This window comes from Saimiri boliviensis, chromosome 7 (assembly GCF_048565385.1).
Source record: "Saimiri boliviensis isolate mSaiBol1 chromosome 7, mSaiBol1.pri, whole genome shotgun sequence".
NCBI lineage: Eukaryota > Metazoa > Chordata > Mammalia > Primates > Cebidae > Saimiri > Saimiri boliviensis.
The window spans coordinates 126,005,113-126,029,138 of NC_133455.1; the positions used below are offsets into that span (position 1 = coordinate 126,005,113).

Genomic DNA, 24,026 nt, shown 5'->3' on the forward strand with positions numbered 1-24,026 from the left:
GCCAAGATTGTGCCACTGCACTCCAGCTTGGGTGACATGGTGAGACTCTGTCTCAAAAAAATAAAATTAAAATAAAATTAGCCGGGCATGGCCTGTAATCCCAGCTACTAAGGAGGCTGAGGCAACAGAATTGCCTAAACTCGAGACACAGGTTGCAGCGGACCAAGATCACACCACTGCATTCCAGCTGGGTGACAGAGTGACACTCCACCTCAAAACAAACAAACAAAAAAAACAAGTAATCTTATCTTCTTTTATGCATTCTCCAGTGCTCTTCCTTTTTTTATGTAGCTCTGAGTTTCTGAGCTATATGGTTTTCCTTCTCTCTAAAGAACTTCAGGCCAGGTGCTGTGGCTCTAAGGAAGGAAGGGAATTTCATTTAATATTTCTTGCAAAGCAGGTCTCCGGACAACAAATTCCCTCAATTTTTGTTTCTCTGAGAAAGTCTTTATTTCTCCTTCGCTTGTGAAGGATAATTTTGTAGGATACAGAATTCTAGGTTGGTGGGGGTTTTTTCTCCGTATTTTCACTCCACTCTTCTTTCTTTTCATCATTTCTGAGAAGTCAGATGTAATTTTTACCTTTGTTCCTCTAGAAGTAAGGTGTTTTTTCCCCTCTGGCTTCTTCTGTGACTTTTTTCTTTATCTTTAATTTGTAGTTTGAAAATGATCAGCCTAGGTGTTGCTGGGGGCATTTATCCTGCTTGGTGTTCTCTGGGCTTTCCGGACCTGTGGTTTAACGTCTGACATTAATTTGAGGAAATTCTCAGTCATTATTGTTTCAAATATTTCTTCTGTTCCTTTTTTGTCTTTCGTCCCCTTCTGCAATTCTCATCACACACGTTACACCTTGTGTAGTTGTCTTACAGTTCTTGGATATTTCGTTCTGTCTCCCGCCACCTCACCCCACCACCAGTCTCTTTCCTGTTTGCTTTTCAGATTTGGAGGCTTCTATTGAGACATTCTTAAGCTCAGAGATTCTTTCCTCAGCCATGTATAGTCTGCTAATTAACTCATGAAAGGCATTCTTCATTGCTGTTATAGTGTTTTTTATCCTTATAATTTATTTTTTAATTCCCTCTCAGGATTTCCGTTTGGATTTTTTTTTTTTTTTTTTTTTTTTTTTTTTTTTTTTTTTTTTTTTTTGAGACGGAGTCTTACACTGTCGTCCAGGCTGGAGTGCAATGGTGCGATCTTGGCTCACCGCAACCTCCGCCTCCTGGGTTCGTGTGATTCTCCTGCCTCAGCCTCCTGAGTAACTGGGACTACAGGCACCTACCACCATGCCTGGCTAATTTTTTGTATTTTTAGTAGAGACAGGGTTTCACTATGTTGGCCAGACTAGTCTCAAACTCCTGACCTCAAGTGATCTGCCCACCACAGCCTCCCAAAGTGCTAGGATTACAGGCGTGAGCCACCACGACCAGCCTCTCACTCAGAGGTTTCCATCTCTTACATTGTCCATCTGTTCTTTTTAACTTAATCTACTAGAGCCCTTAGCTTATTAATCACGGTTGTTTTACATTCCCAGTCTGATGATTTCAACCTTCCTGCCGTATGTGAGTCTGGTTCTGGTGCTTGTTCTGTCTCTTCAAACTCTGTTCTTCATCTTGCAGTGTTGCCTCCTAACTTTTTCTCTGCTAACCGTCACGTACTGGGCAAAGAAGCTAGAGTAAACAGGTCTGCAGTATGTGGAGTGCAGGGGAGCGGAAGCGTTCTATACTCCTACGATCACCTCTCCGGACTGTGAACTTCCTAAGTACTTCTAATTTTCCCATCCTTTGGTGGCACAGAATGGTTACGGGGGCTAGAGTTGGGTATCTCCCTTCCCCCAGGTCAGTTGGGCTCTAATAAACCCCGGCCAATGAGGCTCTGGCTAAATCATTTCTCCTGAGAGCACATCTTGTTAGGAAGAACAGAATGCGTGCTGAATTTCACAGTGGTGCCTTTCCCCCTCCCCTTGCCAGAAGCTCGAGGGGACTTTTCTCTGATATTCCCAGTCAGAACCTGACAGAGGTCCAAAATGTAAAATCACAAAAGTGGGGGCAGTTCCTGATGCCTGGGTCTTACCGGAGATTTCATTTCTCAGACTTGTCTATAGTAAGCCTCCAGCAAGCCATCAATTAGTCCAGATTCCACTGTCCTGAGACTGGTTCCAACAGAGGCTGCCGTCCATGGGCTTCTGCTCTGGTGAGTTGTGGTTCTCTGTATTCGCCTGTCAATATCTCCAATTTGTGGGGGCAGGGGGAGCAATGGTTTGTTCTGTGTCCAAGAATATTGAAGGACTAGCTGTTTTCTGGACTACAGAGTCCAGAAAATTTTCACAGCACTCGTCTTTTTTTTTTTTAATTGCATTTTAGGTTTTGGGGTACATGTGAAGAACATGCAAGATTGTTGCATAGGTACACACATGGCGGTGTGATTTGCTGTCTTCCTCCCCATCACCTATATCTGGCATTTCTCCCCGTGCTATCTCTCCTCACCTCCCTCCCCCCCACTGTCCCTCCCCTATTTCCCCTCAACGGACCCCAGTGTGTGATGCTCCCCTCCCTGTGTCCATGTGTTCTCATTGTCGAACACCCACCTGTGAGTGCAAACATGCGGTGTAAAAATATGGAACGCTCCACGAATTTGTGTGTCATCCTTGCACAGGGGCCATGCTAATCTTCTCTGTATCGTTTCAATTTTAGTATACGTGCTGCCGAAGCGAGCACAGCACTGAAGTCTTAAAGGAAAATCAGTTCTTTCCTTCATCCTTTTAAGAGATTCACTCACAGGTTCACTAAACACCGGCTGGCATCAGGCACCATGCTAGGGACAGGAATCTCTGCAACATGATTCCTACCTTCGAGAAGCTTATAGACTATTAAAACAAACACACACTGATACAGTGTCTAACGGTATATGAAGCACACGTTCCATCACATTTAATCCTCACTACAACCCTGCTGTTTCCTCTACTTTTCAGATGTAGAAACTCTGACCACAGCCTTCCCTTGCTCAGCCACTCCCACGCGGCCTCAGCCCTTCACCCTGGACTGCCAGTCCTCCGCCTCCTCGCTTGGTTTGCAGGCATCAGCTCCTTCCATTTTCACTTCCCTTTCTGTCCATCTGACATCCTATAGCCCACTGTTTTTGTCACTCTTTTGTTTATACTGTAAAGTTCCTTGCCTTCCTGAACTTTAATCACACCTTTATGGAACCATCCCACTTCTGGATGAACTGAACTTTTTTTTTTTTTTTTTTTTTTGAAATGGAGTCTCACTCTGTAGCCCAGGCTGGAGTGCAGTGGCACCATCTCGGCTCACTGCAACCTCCGCCTCCCGGGTCCTGGTTCAAGCAATTCTCCTACCTCAGCCTCCCAAGTAGCTGGGATTACAGGCACGTGCCACCATGCACAGCTGATTTTTGAATTTTTCAGTAGAGACAGGGTTTCACCATGTTGGCCAATCTGGTCTTAAACTCCTGACTTCGTGATCCTCCCGCCTTGGCCTCCCAAAGTGCTGGGATTATAGGTGTGAGCCACCGCGCCCGGTCGAACTGGAACTATTTCCTTCTCCACGTGTGCAGTGAATCTCTGAGTACCACAGCCCGTCTCACGCATCAGTGTACGTTGTGACTTCAAGTTTACGGTCCCCACCCGGCCCTCAATACTATCTGCTGATCTGCTGCATCCCTGTGGCCAAACTACTCCTTTCCTCCATGCAATGAGTGTTCACAGCCCGTCTGTGCAAACTTCCAAATGCTACCTGATGCTCTTGCTGTCAACAGATGACACGGCACCCATCTTCATCAAAAAACTCAACATCACCAAATTTACGAGTTACCTGCATTTGCACCCCCTTCTTACCCTTACAATGGACAGAGGTCCAGTCGTTGACAAAACCAAATATTATCAAAGATACAGAGCAATTGGAACTATCATAAATCGCTGGTGCAAGTGTGTGGGGAAAACTCCCTCTGTGTCTTCCCTACTCTCACACCACAACAGTCAACACAGGATGTGTTGTGGGATGTTCCCTACACACCAAGTGGCAGACACCAGCTGGGCATCCTCTAGTGCAGTTCCGACACTGTAATCCTGACACTGTCTCCAGCAGATGGAAGGCTCAGTCCCCAAGGCTGCCCCCCATCACACAAGTCACAAGCTAGAGCCTCTGGAACTTCTTTTTTTTTTTTTTTTTTTTTTTTTTTTGAGACGGAGTTTCGCTCTTGTTACCCAGGCTGGAGTGCAATGGCGCGATCTCGGCTCACCGCAACCTCCACCTCCTGGGTTCAGGCAATTCTCCTGCCTCAGCCTCCTGAGTAGCTGGGATTACAGGCACGCACCACCATGCCCAGCTAATTTTTTGTATTTTTAGTAGATGCGGGGTTTCACCATGTTGGCCAGGATGGTCTTGATCTCTCGACCTCATGATCCACCCGCCTCGGCCTCCCAAAGTGCTGGGATTACAGGCTTGAGCCACCGCACCCGGCGAGCCTCTGGAAATTCTGACCAACTAGCTTCAAGTTGGGGTTCCCATGACCTCCTCTTTGGGTTTGATTAATTTGCTGGAGCAGGTCACAGAACTCAGGGAAACACTTATGTTCACAGGTTTATTATAAAGGATCTTGTAGAAGATACAGATGAAGAGATACACAGGGCGAGGTATGAGGGAAGGGGCAGGGAGCATCCACGCCCTTCTGGGTGCATCACCCTCCAGATCCTCCACAAAGCTCTCTGCACCCAGTCCTCTTGGGTTTTTATGGAAGCTTCAAAACATCAGCATTACTTCTCCCAGAGCATAGGGTGGGACCCTCTCATTGGAGGGTATTAAAACCCACAATCAGGCTGGGAGCACTGGCTCATGCCTGTAATCCCAGCACTTTGAGAGGCAGAGGTGGGTGGATCACAAGGTCAGGAGTTCAAGGCCAGTCTGGCCAACATGGTGAAACCCAGTCTCTACTAAAAATACAAAAATTAGTCAGGCGTGGTGGCATGTGCCTGTAATCCCAGCTACTCGGGAGGCTGAGGCAGAGAATTGCTTAAACCTGGGAGGCAGAGGTTGCAGTGAGCCAAGATCGCACCACTGCATTCCAGCCTGGGCAACAGAGGGAGACTCTGTCTCAAAAAAAAAAAAAAAAAAAAAGGACCCACAATCAGAAAGAAGAGAGAACATTAAAGTCCTGCCTTAGGACAGGTGAAAAGAAGGCAGGAGGTCAGAGGCCCGCCCCTGAGGCCCAACGCACCCAACATGATAACAAAAGACTGTGACAGGGGCTATTGGAGTTATAAGTCAGGAACCGTGGATGATATCCAACATATGTCATAACACTACAGCAAGTTTAAAATGTTATAGCTACTTTGGAAAGTAGTTTGGTCATAGGGTAAGTATATATTTAGCTTTATAAGCAAGTCCGAAAGAGTTCTGTTCCTAGGTATCTATCCAAGAGAAAGAAAAACAAATATCCAAAATACTTGGATAAGAATGTTCACAGCAGATTTTATTTACAATAGTCAAAAACTGGAAACAACCCAAATATCCATCAATAAGTGAATGGACAAACGAATTGTGGTCTATTCATACAGTAGGAGTCCACTATATTCTGCTGTAGTAACACACAGGTACACACAATAACACGGCTGAATCTCAAGAACATTATGTTGAGCAAAAGAAATTAAATAAAAATAAGCCACGGCTGAGCATGGTGGCGCAAGCCTGTAATCACAGCACTTAGGGAGGCCAAGGCAGGTGGATCACTGTAGGTCAAGAGTTCGAGACCAGCCTGGCCAACACAATGAAACCCCGTCACTACTAAAAATACAAAAAATTAGCTGGGCATGGTGGCACACACCTGTCAGGCAGGGCCCCTTAGGATCACTGTAAGGAGACTGAGGCAGGAAGATCCCTTGAGCCTGGGAGGCAGAAGCTGCAGTGAGCTGAGATCACGCCACTACACTCAAGCCTGGGGACAAAATGAGATCCTATCTCAAAAAAAAAAAAAAAAATTCATAGACCATCCTTATAACCAAATCTTTGCACACATTTTATTTCCTCAGGCTAGACTCCTAGAAGTGGAATTGTTCATTCAGAGCATGTGAGCACTTTTAAAGCTTTCAAAACCTATAGGAACATTGGCTTTGAAGCCAGACAGACCTGACCTTGAATCCTGGCTTGTGGCGTGCAGCCTTGAGCACCTCACTTCTTAGTGCTAAGCATGTGCCCAGTATGCCTTCCTGTCCCTCTGTTTGGCTACTTACCACATTCTAATGTATTATCACTATTAATCCATGGGTCTTGCATATTATAAACCCCTAATTATAAACCCCCTGAGGGCAAGACCTGTGGATATTCCTCCCTGCATTCTACTCAGCACCCAGCACAGAGCTCAGTGTCCAGGCCAGGGGCAGTTATTCCTGCAGGAAAAGTAATGGTCAGGAAGGAAGGCCTCCAGGCTCCATTCCCAACCTTGCCACTACCAGCACACGGTCGCAGACAAGCCTTTCATGACGTGGCTCCGCCACCGTGCAAACTCATCACCTCTTACTCTGTTCTTTAGTAGTTCTAAACTGGTGCTTCTCAAGAGCTAGTAAATCCCAAAACACACCTTACTGTTTTACATTTCCACGCCCTCGTCCACATCTCAAGACTGGTTGCCCATATCGTGCCCGTGTGCGAATTAGGAAAAGGTGCCACTTCCCTCTAGTGCAGGCTAGATTCCACACCCCACCCATCCCTTGGCCTGGCACCATACCACACTGACCAACCTGCATACCATTTCCATAACCTGGAACAAACACGCCGGCCCACATGGCAAACCCCTCCTCATCCATCAAGCCACAGCGCAAAGGTTTCCTCCTCTGTGGACTCATCGTCAGATACCCTGGCAGGTTTCATTGGTTTATCTCTGCTCAGCTTCCATTGCTTTTTGAACAGCCTCCATAAAAACAATTATTATTATTTTTTTTTTAGACGGAGTTTCGCTCTTGTTACCCAGGCTGGAGTGCAATGGCACGATCTCGGCTCACCGCAACCTCCGCCTCCTGGGTTCAGGCAATTCTCCTGCCTCAGCCTCCTGAGTAGCTCGGATTACAGGCACGCGCCACCATGCCCAGCTAATTTTTTGTATTTTTAGTAGAGATGGGGTTTCACCATGTTGACCAGGACGGTCTTAATCTCGACCTCGTGATCCACCCCCGTTTGCCTCCCAAAGTGCTGGGATTACAGGCTTGAGCCACCACGCCCGGCCACAATTATCTTTTTTGAATCATGGCTTTTGGCCATGTGCCATGGCTCATGTCTGTAATCCCAGAACTTTGGGAAGCTGGGATGGGCAGATCACTTGAGCCCAGGAGTTCGAGACCAGCCTAGGCAACATGGCAGAGCCCTGTCTCTACCAAAAATACAAAAAATTAGCCAGGCGTTGGGGTACTTTTGGTCCCAGCTACTCAGAAGGCCAAAGTGGGAGGATCGCTTGAGCCTGGGAGGCAGAGGTTGCAGTGAGCCGAGATCTTGCCACTGCACTCCAGCCTGGGTGACGCATGAGACACCATCTCAAAAATAGGAATTGTGGTTTTTTCCCCTACGTACTTCCTCACCTCATAAGATTATCCTCAATGCATTTTCCTCTTTTACTTCTTATACAAAGCCCAGTTCCTAACACATAGGAAGTGATTGATAAACTTGTTGAATGAATGAATGAATGAATGGAAAGTTTTCCTCTCTGGTTCTCATGTTACTTGTCTAAGAATAAAGGAATCAGAATAAAAGATGCCTGAAGTTCCTGCCAACTCTAAAAATTTTTTTTCCAATACACATTAAGTAAATATTAGTTGAGCAAATAAGCAATACCCCCCGAAAGAAAATCCCTTTAAAGGTGTGCCTTGAAAGCACATGAATCCATTTGTTTAAGTTTTCTTCTAGAAGCAGTTTGGTATGAGTTTCTGGAACCTCTTAAATGTTTTGCCTTGCCTCTGGAAACTTTCAGAGACCATCTGAGATAAACCAAAAATAGCATTTAAGGAGAATTGCTTTAGGAAATCCTTCCAGAGAGCGTCTTGTCTTTCATCTCATTCAGATCCCTCAAATTAGGCAATTTGGAGACGATCTCTGTCTTGAAATTATGTAAATTACCCATCTCTGTTATTTGTCTTTCTCGGATATTTTCAAAAAAGGAACGTCTGTTTCTTGACACAAGGCAACTCTTTACACATCTTTGAGGCTAACGCTAGCGTTACTTCTCTCATGAGAAGAAATTTTACCCTGTGTCCTTTCTTCCTCTACAGAGAGGCTGGCCTTAAGTGGACACTGTCAACCTCCTCAGAGAGCAGCAATTCTATTTGAGGGCTTCAAGTCCTTGAGAAACTAATAGGACCAGAGATCTAAAAGTGGAGCTTATACAAACCATATGGGTTCCTCGAACCCCAGAGTTCACAAACTCTTAAAATTCTATTCACAATATTGCAACACTGTATGTATTTGTGTGTGGGTTGGTTTGTTTTTGTTTTTGTTTTTGTTTTTTGTGTGGTTTTTTGTTTTTGTTTTTGTTTTTGTTTTTGTTTTGAGATGTCACCCAGGCTGGAGTGCAGTGGCATGATCTCAGCTCATTGCAACCTTTGCCTCCTGAGTTCAAGCAATTCTCCTCTCTCAGCCTCCAAAGTAGTTGTGATTACAGGTGTCTGTCACCATGCCCGGCTAATTTTTGTGCTTTTTAGTAGAGATGGGATTTTGCCATGTTGGCCAGGCTGGTCTCAAACTCCTGGCCTCAAGTGATCCGCCTGCCTTGGCCTCGCAAAGTCCTGGGATTAAGGTGTGAGCCACTGTGCCCGGCCTGCGTGTGCATTTCTCTAACAGAAGGGTACATCGTTCCTAAGATTCTCGAAAGAGCCCCTTGATCCCAAAAAAGCTAAATAAGAGCCACCGGTCTAGGGTATGGGCTAAAATAGGTTAGAAAATACAGGAGTTTTTTGTGTTTTTGTTTTTGTTTTTTTGTGAGACAGAGTCTTACTTTGTCACCCAGGCTGGAGTGCGGTGCCACGATCTCGGCTCACTGCAACCTCTGCCTCCCAGGTTCAAGCGATTCCCATGCCTTAGCCTCCCAAGTAGCTGTGATTATAGGCACAAACCACCATGCCCAGCTAATTTTTGTGTTTTTAGTAGAGACGAGGTTTTACCATGTTGGCCAGGCTGGTCTCAAACTCCTGACCTCAGGTGATCCAACTTGGCCTCCCAAAGTGCTGGGATTACAGGCATGAGCCACTGCGCCCAGCCACAGGAGCTTTTAAGTTCAGATCATGGCCAGGTGTGCTAGCTCACTCAGGTAACCCTAGAACTTTGGGAGGCTGAGGTGGGAAGATTGCCTGAGGCCAGGAAAGTTTGAGACCAGCATGGGCAACATAGCAAGACCCTGTCCCTATTTTTAATTTTAAAAAGAAAGAAAGATCAGGTCATACTTTGGCGCATTCTTTTAGGTTATGTTAAAGACAGATTCCTCAACAGTCACAGATGGGAGTGCCTGGGATCAGCCCCTCTGCCGGCACCAGCGGCCCTCCCTTAGGGGCTTCCTCAAATCCTCTGAACTTGCTGAAACCCACCCTGCTGTGCTGACACAGAGAAGCCTTGGGAGGATACCAGACGTCTGGCATTTCTGCCCTGATGTCCTTTTTTTCTATTAGAATCCCATTTTATTTTATTTTATTTTTATAGATTTAGGGGGTACAAGCGCAGTTTTGTTACGTGGATATATTGAGTAGCGGTGGAGTCTGGGCTTTTAGCATAACTATGATCCAAATAGTGTATGTTGTACCCATTGGGTAATTTCTCAGCCCTCACCCAATTCCTACTCTCCCACCTTTCCAGGTCCCTGGTGTCTACTATGCCACTCTCTGTGTCCATGTACACACATTATTTAGCTCCCTCTTAGAAATGAGAACATACGGCCGGGCGCGGTGGCTCAAGCCTGTAATCCCAGCACTTTGGGAGGCCGAGGCGGGTGGATCATGAGGTCGAGAGATCGAGACCATCCTGGTCAACATGGTGAAACCCCGTCTCTACTAAAAATACAAAAAACTAGCTGGGCATGGTGGCGCGTGCCTGTAATCCCAGCTACTCAGGAGGCTGAGGCAGGAGAATTGCCTGAACCCAGGAGGCGGAGGTTGCGGTGAGCTGAGATTGCACCATTGCACTCCAGCCTGGGTAACAAGAGCGAAACTCCGTCTCAAAAAAAAAAAAAAGAAAAAAAAAGAAATGAGAACATACTGTCACTCATACGTGGGTGTTGAACAATGAGAACACATGGACACAGGGAGGGGAGCATCACACACTGGGGTCTGTGGGGGGGGAACTAGGGGAGGGACAGCCGGGGGTGCGGAGCTGGGGAGGGATAGCATGGGGAGCAATGCCTATGTTATATAGGTGATGGGGAGGAAGGCAGCAAACCACATTGCCGTGTATGTACCTATGCAGCAATCCTGCATGTTCTTCACATGTACCCTAAAACGCAATAAAAAAAAAATATATATATATATATATATGTAAAAAAGAAATGAGAACATGCAGTATTTGACTCTGTCTCTGAATTGTTTCACTTAAGGTAATGGCCTCTAGTTCCATCCACATTGCTGCAAAAGATGTAATTTCATTCTTTTTAATGGCTGAGTAGTATTCCATGGTATAAATATGCCACATTTTCTTTATGCAGTTACCCACTGATGGGGCCTTAGGTTGATTCCGTATCTCTGCTCTTGTAAACAGTGCTGCGATAAAGTTATCTTCAGAGTGACCAACAGCCTTGAAGCCAGAACTGGGTTCCCGAGAGGGCAGCGTTGAGTGTGAAGAGCGGAATCATCATTCTACCACAAGGGGGCCCCCAAAGCCCAGACAGATGGGACGACGAGCATCCTGGCTTCATTTGAATCAAGCCAGTAGAGGCTCCTTGGGCAGGGAGCCACAGCTTGAAGCTCCCAGTTATGCAACTAGCCCACAAGGCCCTTCTACCCCTTCCCCAGGGGGCTTCACCAGCTCCTCTTAGGACAGAGTTTGTGTATGGTTCTCGCTGGCTTCCGGGCCTTCCCCAGAGGTAACCCTGGACCTGCCCTCCTCCGCGGGGATAATCTCTGCCCTGGATGTGTCAGATCCTGACCCTGCATGAACATGGCACTGCTTCTGCTCTCCACTCCCTGGAGTTACTCCTGAGGCCGTGCTGGGTCCTGTCCAGTGCTCACGGGCATGAGCATGACTTCAGGGTTGTGAGCAGAGCCCTGCAAAGGTATGCATATGGCTACGGAGTGGTGACCCGCTCAGACAGAAAGAATAAGGAAAGGAACCAGTAGCCAGGCTGTAGCTTGAGGGTGCAGATTCCAGACTTGAGGTGCTCTAGTGGGGGTACAATTTGGACCCAGGAGGCAGGTTGCAAATCTAAACCCATCAAAAGCACATGGACTCTTTCTTTCGATCAGTTGTCAGCATAAAAAATTTATTTTATTTATTTATTTATTTATTTATTTTGAGATGGAGTTTCACTCTTGTTGCCCAGGCTGGAGTGCCATGGCACAATCTCGGCTCACCGCAACCTCTGCTTCCCGGGTTCAAGCGATTCTCCTGCCTCAGCCTCTGGAGTGAGTAGCTGGGATTACAGGCATGCGCTACCACATCTGGCTAATTTTGTCTTTTTAGTAGAGACAGGGTTTCTCCACGTTGGTCAGGCTGGTCTCGAACTCCTGACCTCAGGTGATCCACCCGCCTTGGCCTCCCAAAGTGCTGGGATTACAGGCATGAGCCACCTCACCCGGCAATTTTTTTTTTTTTTTAATTTTTAAAAGGGGTATAGACTCAGACACAATCAGAACTATTAAATTTATAAATGTAGTTTGAAACATCGAAGGGGACAGTGTGCTAAACTGAGAGCTATAGAGATGTACACAGGCCCGGGTCTGGCTTCCTGGACTCCAATCGGGCAAATACACAAGTTTAGCCTTCCTGAGAAGGTAACCACAGATCATGACCATACGCTGCCCACCTGAGACAGTAAAACTGCTCCCCTCATGGACGGGTGTTCTTTTAACCCCAGGAAAGTTTGGAATCAATCTTTGTCATGGCTTTTACCATCTCAGCTTAGCTAAGATGAAACCACACTTCTTGGACATTAATCCCTGTATGGTTCTGGGTGAGGGTTGGCCACAAAAGAAATGTAAGATTTGAGAGGCAGGAAAGCAGGATGGGAGTGGCATCGTGCTCCAAGGCCAGCGAGGGGTGCCAGTCTGCTGGCTCACCTTGTCTGCACGAATAGCAGTCAGACTAGCAGCTCTTCAGCTCCTGTCAGATCGCCTCCTTCAGCTTCTCTAATTCCTGGCCAGACGTGCAGCTCCATAGCAAGGAGTGCTAGGTCCTTCTGCAGACACCTGTACCATCGGGGTGGGTGGTGACAGGCAGACACAGCCTCCGGGTGGTCTTTGCCCTTCCTCCGCTTCACATCCAGTGCTTCTCCCAACTGACCCATAGTGACCTCAGGCCCACCACAGATGCAGAGGCTTCAAAGACTCCTTCACCAGCTGCCATGATTAATTCAAGTCTGATCTCTAAAGCAAGTTCCTTATTCCGTAACACTCATAGTGGTTTGACTCTCTGGCCAAACCTTAACTGATAAAAATCAAAATCACTCATACTAAATCGCAAACAAGTTTTAGCCATTGCGTGCATTTGGTACTTAAAGATTTTTTTCAATGCTTAAAAGAATTTAATATATATTAATACTTAAACAGGAAATAAATGAAACCAAAGAAACAAATGAAAAAGATTTTTAAAGAATTTGACATATATATTAGGCCGGGTGTGGTGGCTCATGCCTGTAATCCAAGCACTTTGGAGGCCAAGGCGGGCAGCTCACCTGAGGTCAGGAGTTCAAGACCAGCCTGACCAACATGGTGAAACCCTGTCTTTAAAAAAAAAAAAAAAAAAAAAAGAATGTGACATATATTAATACTTAAACAGGAAATAAACTAAAGGAAAAAATCATGAAAAAAAATTTTTAAGAATTTGACAAATAAGCATTGTAGATTAGCCTCATTATTATATTAATATTTAAAATGTATAATTGCCAGGTGTGATGGCTCATGCCTGCAATCGCAGCACTTTGGGAGACTGAGGCAGGCAGATCACTTTGAGCCCAGGAGTTCGAGACCAGCCTGCACAACCTGGTGAAACCCTGTCCCTACTTAAAATGCAGAAACTAGCTGGGCGTCATGGTGTGCACCTGTAGTTCCAGCTACTCGGGAGGTTGAGGTAGGAGGATTGCTTGAACCCAAGAGTTCGAGGCTACAGTGAGCTGTGATTGCACCACTACAATCTCAGAAAACAAAACAAAGCTGGGCACGGTGGCTCACACCTGTAATCCTAGCACTTTGGGAGGCTGAGGTGGGTGGATCACCTGAGGTCAGGAGTTCAAGACCAGCCTGGCCATCGTGGTGAAACCCCATCTTTAAAAAAAATTAAGAAGGAAAGAAAACGAAACAAAACAAAACAAACAAAATCACACAAACTTGGACCATCCTGCTTCTTGCAGCCCTCCCCATCCAGCCTGCCCATTCCTTTGGCACTGAAATGATAGCTTCTCCTCGGGCTTAGCAGCACCCATACCATCCATCCGAAAGCTCCCATTGACTATCTGAGCTCTCTTAAAGGTAAGATTTATCTCATATGCCTCCCTTTCACCTCTTCCTAATAGATTTCTTCACTTTTTCCCTTCCATTCCGAGTACAGCCCCACTTAAGGAGCTCTGAGCTCTCATGCTGCCCTACCCTGGTCAAGAAGGAAGTTGCCGGTGATCAAGTCACACTCCAGTGAACACTGGCTGGCACCTCTTCTGCATCAAGCCCTAGCAGGGCATTCACCTGAGCTGCCAGACATGGCTGCTCACACCTGAGCCTGCCCTGTGGAGGCAAGCATGTGCATCCACATGTGACAGTGGAAACAGACGCCAGAGCTTGAGCAGCCACACAGCTAGCAAGTGACTGAGCAGAGAGACAGCCTTGGACGTGGGCCAGGCAGGGCAGATTTACTCGAATGATCCTCCACTCCTTCAGATTTTCACCATCTGATTGATCCTTGGACTCCCTCCCCAGGCTGCTCTGACATCCAGGACCCTGCCTGTGCCTGTCACCTGCAACATTCCTCTGTCCCCATCAAAGTAGGGAGCATCAGGCTGGGTGCAGTGGCTCACACCGGTAATCCTAGCACTTTGAAAGACTGAGGAGGGTGGATCGCTTCAGGCCAGGAGTTCAAGATTAGCCTGACTGGGCCGGGCGCGGTGGCTCAAGCCTATAATCCCAGCACTTTGGGAGGCCGAGGTGGGTGAATCACAAGGTCAAGAGATCAAGACCATCCTGGTCAACATGGTGAAACCCCGTCTCTACTAAAAATACAAAAATTAGCTGGGCGTGGTGGCGCGTGCCTGTAATCCCAGCTACTCAGGAGGCTGAGGTAGGAGAATTGCCTGAACCCGGGAGGCAGAGGTTGTGGTGAGCCAAGATCACGCCACTGCACTCCAGCCTGGTTAACAAGAGCGAAACTCCATGTCAAAGAAAAAAAAAAATTAGCCTGACCAACATGGCAAAACCCCATCTCTGCTAAAAATACAAACAAATTAACCAGGAATGGTGGCGCGTGCCTGGGGTCCCAGCTACGCAGGAGGCTGAGGCATGAGAATCACTTGAACCCAAACCCAAGGCTGAGGCAGAGGCTGAAGTGAGCCAAGATCACACCACTGCACTCCAGCCTGGGTGACAGAACTCCACCTGGGTGACAAAGGGAGACTCCATCTCAAAAAATAAAAAGTAGAGAGCATCAGTTCTGGCTAACGTATGGGTAAAAGAGAAGGCTGCCACAGTCCTTGCCCTTTGGGAGTCCCAAAAACCCTGTAGAAAAGAAGGGTCAGAGGAAGCACCTGTGGGAAAGTGTGAGGCCCCACCAACCCACTCTCTTCCTCTCCTCCTCTCCTAGATGAGGGAGCTATCAGAAGCAAAGGGAGTATGGGAAAGATTAGTCAAACATGTTTCCATAAGTCACAAGAGAGCCCCAGTAACGGCCCACAGGGTGTCATAGCAACACGCCTACACTCCAAGGCACCACCTTCCAACTCTGGAGAAAACAACAGCTGCCTTCAAATGTCAGCATGCACATGGGCAACGAACAACCTGAAAATGAAATTCGGGGCTGGGCGCCGTGGCTCAGGCCTGTAATCATTTTGGGCAGCCAAGGGGGGGGATCACTTGAGCCCAGGAGCTCCGGACCAGCCTGGGCAACACGTTAAAACCCCATCTTTTAAAAAAAAAAAAAAATACAAGGCCGGGCGTGGTGGCTCATGCCAGTAATCCCAGCACTTTGGGGGGCCGAGGTGGGAGGATCACAAGGTCAGGAGATCGAGACCATCCTGGCCAATATGGTGAAACCCTGTCTCTACTAAAAAATACAAAAATTAGCTGGGCGTAGTGGCGCAGGCCTGTAGTCCCAGGTACTTGGGAGGCTGAAGCAGGAGAATTGCTTGAACCTGAGAGGCAGAGGTTGCAGTGAGCCGAGATCACACCACTGCACTCCAGCCTGGTGCCTGGCAACAGAGCCAGGCTCTGTCTCAAAAAAAAAAAAAAAAAAATGCAAAAAGTTAGACAGGCATGGTGGTGCGTACCTGTAGTCCCAGCTACTCAGGAGGCTGAAGTGAGAGGATCACTTGAACCCATGAAGCGCAGGTTGCAGTGAGCTGAGATTGCACCACTGCACTCCAGCCCGGGCAACAGAGCAATACCCTGACTCAAAAAACAAAAAAAGACAGCAGGTGAAATTAAGGGCCAGGCACGGTGGGTCACGCCTCTAACCTCAGCACTTTAGGAGGCCAAGTCAGGTGGATCACCTGAGGTCAGGAGGTCAAGACCAACCTGACCAACATGGTGAAATCCCACCTCTACTAAAAACACAAAATGAACCAGGCATGGTAGCACATATCTGTAATCCCAGCTACTCAAGAGGCTGAGGCAGGAGAGCCACTTGAATCCAGGAGGTGGAAGTTGCAGTGAGCTGAGACTACGCCGTTGCACTCTAGCCTAGGCCACAAGAGTGAGACTCCATCTCAAAAAAAAAAAAAAGAAAGAAAGAAAATGAAATTAGGGGAAAAAAAAATCCATTTGCAATAGCATCAAAAAGAACAAAAACAGGTGTACATTGGCTGGGCTTGGTGGCGCATGCCTGTAATCCCAGCACTTTGGGGGGCCAAGGCAGGCAGATCAAATGAGGTCAGGAGTTCAAGACCAGACTGGCTGACATGCTGAAAACTTGTCTCTACTAAAAATAAAAATAAAAAAAATTACCCAGGCATGGTGGCGGGTACCTGTAATCCTAGCTACTCAGGAGGCTGAAGCAAGAGAATCGCTTGAGCCCAGGAAGTGGAGGCTGCAGTGAGCCAAGATCGGGCCACTGCACTCCAACCTGGGCAGCAGAGTGAGACTCTGCCTGAAAAAAAAAAAGAAAAAAAAAATCGTAGGAATACATTGAACAAAGAAAGTGCAAGACTCATACATTGAAAATGGCAAAACATTGTTGAAAGACATTGAGGAAATCTTAAATAAACAAAAAGACATCTGTGTTCATGGACTGAAGGTTCCAATATTTCCCAATTTCATCTACAGATCCATGCAATCCCTATCAAAATTCCAACTGCCTTTTTTTTTTTTTTTTTTGCATAAACGGACAAGCTAATCCTAAAATTCATATGCAAATACAAGGGACACAGAATAGCCAAAATACTTTTGAAAAAGAAGAACAAAGTTGAAGTCCCAACTTCAACACTTACTATAAAGCTACAGTAATCAAAACTGTGGTATTGACTCAAAGATGGACATAGAGATCAGTGGAAAACAATTCAGAGCCCAGAAATCCAGAAATCAACCCATACATCTATGGTCAATTAATTTCAACAAGGGCGCCAAGACCATTGAAAAGAATAGTCTTTTCAAGAATCAGTGCTAGGACAACTGCATATCTACAGGTAGAAGAATGAAGTTGAACCCTTATCTAAAACCAGATTTAAATAATTTAAATAAATCAAAGAACTAAATTTGTATTTATTTATTTATTTATTTTTGAGACTGTCTCACTCTGTTGCCAGGCTGGAGTGCAGTGGCGCAATCTTGGCCCACTGCAAACTCTGCCTCCCAGGTTCAAGCAATTCTCCTGCCTCAGCTTCCCGAGTAGCTGGTATTACAGGTGCGCGCCACCACGCCCAGCTAATTTTTGTATTTTTAGTAGAGACGGGGTTTCACCATGTTGGCCAGGATGGTCTCGATCTCTTGACCTCATGATCCATCCGCCTCGGCCTCCCAAAGTGCTGGGATTACAGGCATGAGCCACTGAGCCTGGCCCAAATAACTAAATTTAAGAGTTAAAACTGTAAAACTCTTTGAGGGAAGGATAAGTGAAAATCTGTATGACTTTGGATTTGGCAACAGTTTCTTAAATATGACACCAAAGCACAGGCAACAAAAGAAGAAAAAGTAGATAAACTGGATTTCATCAAAATGTGAAACTTTTATGCATCAAAGGGCATTATTAAGAAGGTAAAAAGACAACTCACAGAATGGGAGAAAATATTTTCAAATCACATGTGGTAAGGTCTAGAATTAATCATATCAAAAAGAAAAAAAACTTGCAACTCAACAACAAAAGACACAAATAATTTAATTTGAACATGGGCAAAGGACTTGAATAGACATTTTTGCAAAGAAAGTATGCAAATGGTCAATGAACACATAAAAAGATGCTCAACATCATTAGCCTTAGTGAAATGCAAATCAAAACCACAGTGAGATACTGCTTTATATCAACTAGGGTAGTTACAACAGTTTTTTTTTTTGAGACGGAGTCTCGCTCTGTCGCCCAGGCTGGAGTACAGTGGCTCAGTCTTGGCTCACTGCAACCTCCGCCTCCCAGGTTCAAGCAATTCTCCTGCCCTAGCCTCTCGAGCAGCAGGGATTACAGACACGCACCACCACACCTGGCTAATTTTTGTATTTTTAGTAAAGACAGGGTTTCGCCTTGTTGGCCAGGCTGGTCTTGAACTCCTGACCTCATTATCTGCCCTCCTTAGCCCCCTCAAAGTGCTGAGATTACAGGCGTGAGCCACCACACCTGACCAACTTTTTAAAAAATAGAAATGTACCTGTGTTGGCAAGCACATAGAGAAACTGGACACCTCATGTACTGCTGCTGGTGGAGGTGTAAAACAGTGCAGCTGTGTGGCAAATACCTTGTCAATTCCTCAACTAGTTAAACACAGAGTTACCATGTGACCCAGCAACTCTATCAGTAGGTATGTACCTAAGAGAATTCAAAACATATGTTTGCACAAAATCTTGTACATGAATGTTGATGGCAGCATTATTCATAATAGCCAACAAGTGAAAACAAGCTTGGACAACGAAACCCCATCTCTACAGTAAAATAAAATAGAATTAGCTGGGCATGATGGTCCATGTCTGTAGTCCCAGCTACTCAGGAGGATGAGGTGGAAGGATGACTTGAGCCTGGGAGGCGGAGGTTGCAGCGAGCTGAGATCGCCCCACTGCACTCCAGCTTGGGTGACAGAAAAAGACCCTGCCTCAAAAAAATAAATAAATAAAAATAAGAAAATAAAAAGTAGAAGCCGGGCGCGGTGGCTCATGCCTGTAATCCCAGCACTTTGGGAGGCCGAGGCAGGTGGATCATGAGGTCAAGAGATTGAGACCATCCTGGTCAACATGGTGAAACCCCGTCTCTACTAAAAATACAGAAAATTAGTTGGGCATGGTGGCACGTGCTTGTAGTCCCAGCTACTCAGGAGGCTGAGGCAGGAGAATTGCCTGAACCCAGGAGGCGGAGGTTGCGGTGAGCCGAGATCGCGCCATTGCACTCCAGCCTGGGTAACAAGAGCGAAACTCTGTCTCAAAAAAAAAGAAAAAAAGAAAAGAAAAAGTAGAAACAGTACTAATGAATAGATAAAATGAGGTATATACCCATACAATGGAATGTCATTCAGCCATAAAAAGGAATGTATTGATTTAAGCTACAACATAGATGAAGCTTGAAGACATCACGCTAACATGAAAGAAGCCAAACGCAGTCACATATTACATTAATATGATTCCATTTATATGAAATGTCACAAACAGGCAAATCCATAGAGAGAGTAGCTAGATTAGTGTTTGCCAGAAGCTTGGGGAGGGGAGAACTGGGAGTGGCTGTGACTGCTAATGAATAAGAGGTTTTTTAGGGGAGTAAGAAATGTTCTGGAATCAGATAGCGATGTTATTTGCACATCTTTGCAAATACAGCAAAAGCATTGAACTGCACATTTTTCAGTGATTAAAATGATTCATTTTATCTCAGTAAAAGTCTGGCTACTGAACTGTACATTTTTCGATGATTAAAATGATTCATTTTATCTCAATAAAAGTCAACAGACACCAAAGATCCCTTCAGTTTAGGGTTGAGGTCAGTGCAGTTTGGAGGGTCACCAAGTGCTGAAGCAGGAGTCTAGAGGTCAATGTGACAAGTGAGGTAAAGGACACCCTCTCCGTGCAGGCCTGAAGTCCCCTGACATTAGGAAAGGAGAGAAGGAAGAGGTCTCCTCTACCACCAGGAGGCTTTTCTCAGCCCCCAGGGCAGATGGCAAGCATATACCATGATTGCCTATGACTGGCAGAGGCCCTGCCAGTTGGGTCTGGAGGACAGGATTGCTGTGGTGGAGCCGAAGGTGGACTTCAGAACACTGGTGGTGACATAAGGGTAAAAAGACCTTAGTCACAAAAGAGGACATACAAACAGCATGATCGTGGAAAGATGCTCAGCCTCCCCGGGAATGGCAAGAGTGCCCACCGAAACAATGAGACAGCATTTTCCTCCGAGATACCCAAAAACGTTTTGCTAATATGAAAGGCTCACAGAACGTAAGGAAATCCGTGCTCTCGTTCCACTGCTGGTGGGAGTGTGAATTGGTAGGCCCACTCTGGAGGGCAACTTGCCAGCATCTATTAAAGTGAAAAATGTGCACACCCTATGACTCAGCGATTCCAATGCCCAGCACTTATTCTAGAGAGACTCTCCCACGTGCACGGCGAAGTATGAGATGTGTATGCAACACCACGTGCGACAGTGTCATGTTGGGGGTAACCTAAGTATTCAGGAACCAGGAGAATGGCTAAAAAGCCTCTGCACATCCATTCCCTATTTAACAAAACGAGTAGTTCTAGAAGTACAAAATGAAATGATCTCCAAGACACACAACTGGATTAAAAACGCGAAAAGCAAATCGTCGGATATATACTGTATATCATTTATGGAAAAAACAAAACACACACAAAAATACAACCGCACTGGGGCCAATGGAGAATTGTGCCTGGCAGGTTGAGTCACAAGGTCAGTTAACAAATCTTTATCTCCAAAAAGAAGCATGTTATTTATTTTTATTTTTTAATTTTTAATTTTTTTTTAAAGATGGGGTTTCACCATGATGGCCAGGCTGGTCTTGAACTCCTGACCTCAGGTAATCCACCCAACTCAGCCTCCCAAAGTGCTGGGATTACAGGCGTGAGCCATCATGCCCTGCCAAAAGAAGCAATTTAAAAAGCAATGTATTAGCTGGGCATGGTGGCATGTGACTGTAATCCCAGCTACTCGGGAGGCTGAGGCAGGAGAATTGCCTGAACCCAAGAGGCGGAGGTTGCGGTGAGCCGAGATCACGCCATTGCACTCCAGCCTGGGTAACAAGAGCGAAACTCAGTCTCAAAAAAAAAAAGACTTGCTTTAGTGAATATAGGTAGCCTACAATGCCCCAAATACAAAAGGAAAAGACCAAGTCAGATGTTATTGCTGTCGGTCATCTCAGATATCAAAAAGAGAGGCAGTCCCTTTGCCAGGGAGAGGGAACAACCAGATGCTGTCCATACAGCACCCTCCCACCTCTCCTAAGAGGAGTCTCCCTTGCTCTGAAAAATTCAAGTGGAGAATCCTCAGGAGGAGTGGGGCTGAGAAATCAGAGTGAGAAATACTTGATTATTGCTTAATAACTTTTTTTTTTTTGGAGACAGTTTCACACTTGTTGCCCAGGCTGGAGTGCAATGGTATAATCTAGGCTCACTGCAACCTCCGCCTCCTGGTTCAAGCCATTCTTCTGCCTCAGCCTCCTGAGTAGCTGGGATTACAGGCATGTACCTCCACATCCAGCTAATTCCGTATTTTTAATAGAGACAGAGTTTTTCCATGTTGGTCAGACTGGTCTTGAACTCCCAACCTCAGGTGATCCACCCATCTCAGTCTCCCAAAGTGCTGGGATTACAGGCATGAGCCACCGTGCCCAGCTGCTTAATAATATTTTAGGTAGAAAATAAAATAATTTTAAAAAACAGGCCAGGCACGATGGCTCACACCTATAATCCCAGCAGTTTGGGAGGCCAAGATGGGCAGATCACCTGAGGTCAGGAGCTCTAGACCAGCCTGGTGAACACGGTGAAACCCCATCTCTACTAAAATACAAAAGTTACCCAGATGTGGTAGTGGGGGTTGGGGGTGGGGGGCACCTGTAATCCTAGCTACTCAGGAGGCTGAGACAGAAAAATTGCTTGAACCCAGGAGGTGGAGGTTGCAGTGAGCTGAGACCACACCATTGCACTCCAGCCTGGACAAGAGCAAGACTCTACCTCAAAAAATAAAATGAAAACAGTTTTTAAAAGCTTACACATATGCCTGGCACAGTGGCTCATGCCTGTACTCCCAGCACTGTGGGAGGCTGAGAGAGTCAGATCAACTGAGGTCAGGAGTTCGAGACCAGCCTGGCCAACATGGTGAAACCCTGTCTCGACTAAAAATACAGAAATTAGCTGCACACTTGTGGTCCCAGCTACTTGGGTGGCTAAGGCAGGAGAATTGCTTCCACCCAGGAGGTGGAGACTGCAGTGAGCTGAGAACATTCCATGAACTCCAGCCTGGGTAACAGAGGGAGATTCTGTAAAACAAAAAAAAACCTACATGTAACATTTTTGTTTAGGAAAGGTCTGGAAGAATACTGAATAATCTGAAACAGTGTCTACCCTAAGGAGGTAGGGAGAGGACCAGGGATGAGAGGAGGAGATTGATCAAAGGAAATCCGAGTCTTATCTATAATTTTCCATTTTCTTCATTTTCACCTCCAATTTTTAAATTTTTTTGTCCCAACTTAGGTTCAAAACCTCAAATTTTTAAAATATAATTTATAATTTTTATTGTGATCTAAGATACATAAATTCGTACATAAAAATAACACATGAAAACCCACGTTAAGATGAGAACGTTAGCGGAACCTTAGAAGCGCCCTGATCACACCTTCCTTCCCCCCCCGCACCCCCCGGGAAAGCAGCTCTGGCTTGTGTCTATCACTTCCTCACTTTCCTTTCTAGTTCTGCCATCTGTGTGCACCCTGAACAACAAACTGTTTCGTTTTGCCTGGTTTTGAACTTTATGTATGGAATCTTTTTTTTTTTTTGAGACAGAGTTTCGCTCTTGTTACCCAGGCTGGAGTACAATGGCGCTGATCTCGGCTCACCGCAACCTCTGCCTCCTGGGTTCAGGCAATTCTCCTGCCTCAGCCTCCTGAGTAGCTAGGATTACAGGCATGTGCCACCATGCCCAGCTAATTTTTGTATTTTTAGTAGAGACAGGGTTTCACCATGTTGACCAGGATGGTCTCGATCTCTTGACCTCGTGATCCACCCGCCTCGGCCTCCCAAAGTGCTGGGATTACAGGCTTGAGCCACCGCGCCCGGCCTTATGTATGGAATCTTATGGACTTTTCTACGCTTTGCTTCTGTGTGTTTGTGCAATATCACTTAACATGCTTTTTCCATTTATTTATTTATATTGTGGTAAAATATATATAAAATTTACCATTTAAACAGTTTTTAAGTGTACAATTCAGGGGGCATTAAGTACATTCCCAAGGTACAATATTATATTTTTGAGACTCATGCAAATTAATGTCCATGGCTATATGCAGGTGGTTCATATTCATTCCTCTAAAGTATTCTAAAGTATTCCATTGCGTGAATATTCCACTGGGTGAATATACAACCATCTATTGATCAATCTACTGTTCCTTCCTTCCTTCCTTCCTTCCTTTTCTTTTTTCTTTTTTATTTTTTATTTTGAGACGAAGTCTCACTCTGTCACCCAGGCTGAAGTGAAATGGCACAATCTCAGCTCACTGCAACCTCTGCCTCCCAGGTCAAGCAATTCTCCTGCCTCAGCCTCTCGAGCAGCTGGGACTCCAGGTGCCCACCACCAGAGCTGGCTAATTTTTGTATTTTTAGTAGAGACGGAGTTTCACCATCTTGGCCAGGCTGGTCTTGAACTCCTGACCTGTGATCCACCCACCTCGGTCTCCCAAAGTGCTGGGATTACAGGCGTGAGCCACCTCGCCTAGCCCCTTTCTTCCTTTTTTTTCTGTCTCTCTCTTTCTTTCTTTTGCAGTGGCTCAATCTCAGCTCACTGAAACTTCCGCCTCCCAGGTTCAAGCGATTCTCCTGCCTCAGCCTCCTGAGTCACTGGGACTACAGGTGTGTGCCACTACAGCCAGCTGATTTTTGTATTTTTACTAAAGACAGGGTTTTGCCATGTAGCCCAAGCTGGTCTCAAACTCCTGGGCTCAAGCCATCTGCCCACCTCGGCTTCTCGAAGTGCTGGGATTACAGATGTGCGTGACCACACAGATTTGCTTTCTTCCTTTTTCTTTTGCAATTACAAACAGGAGAGCTTGAATCTTTTGCGTTTGTCTCCTGGGGCACAGTTACAAGCATTCTTAGTGCATTGACCTACTGATGAAAATGGTGGATTTTGCTGGTTTAATTTTTTATAAAGAGGTGATATGAATAATACTTTTATAAACAAATTTCAATTTTTAAAAAGAAAAGAAAAAAGTTGGGATGGCCAGCGGGGCACAGCGGCTGATGCCTGTAATCCCAGCACTCTGGGAGGCCGAGGCGGGCGGATCACAAGGTCA

General features: G+C 45.9%; 1 non-coding gene across 1 annotated transcript; it reads right to left on the reverse strand.

The window, feature by feature from the left end:
* Positions 1-2,606: 2,606 nt before the first annotated feature.
* LOC120360794 (U6 spliceosomal RNA) lies at positions 2,607-2,713 on the reverse strand. Its single transcript, XR_005577213.2, has one exon. It is a non-coding gene; the product is annotated as a U6 spliceosomal RNA (small nuclear RNA).
* Positions 2,714-24,026: the final 21,313 nt, after the last annotated feature.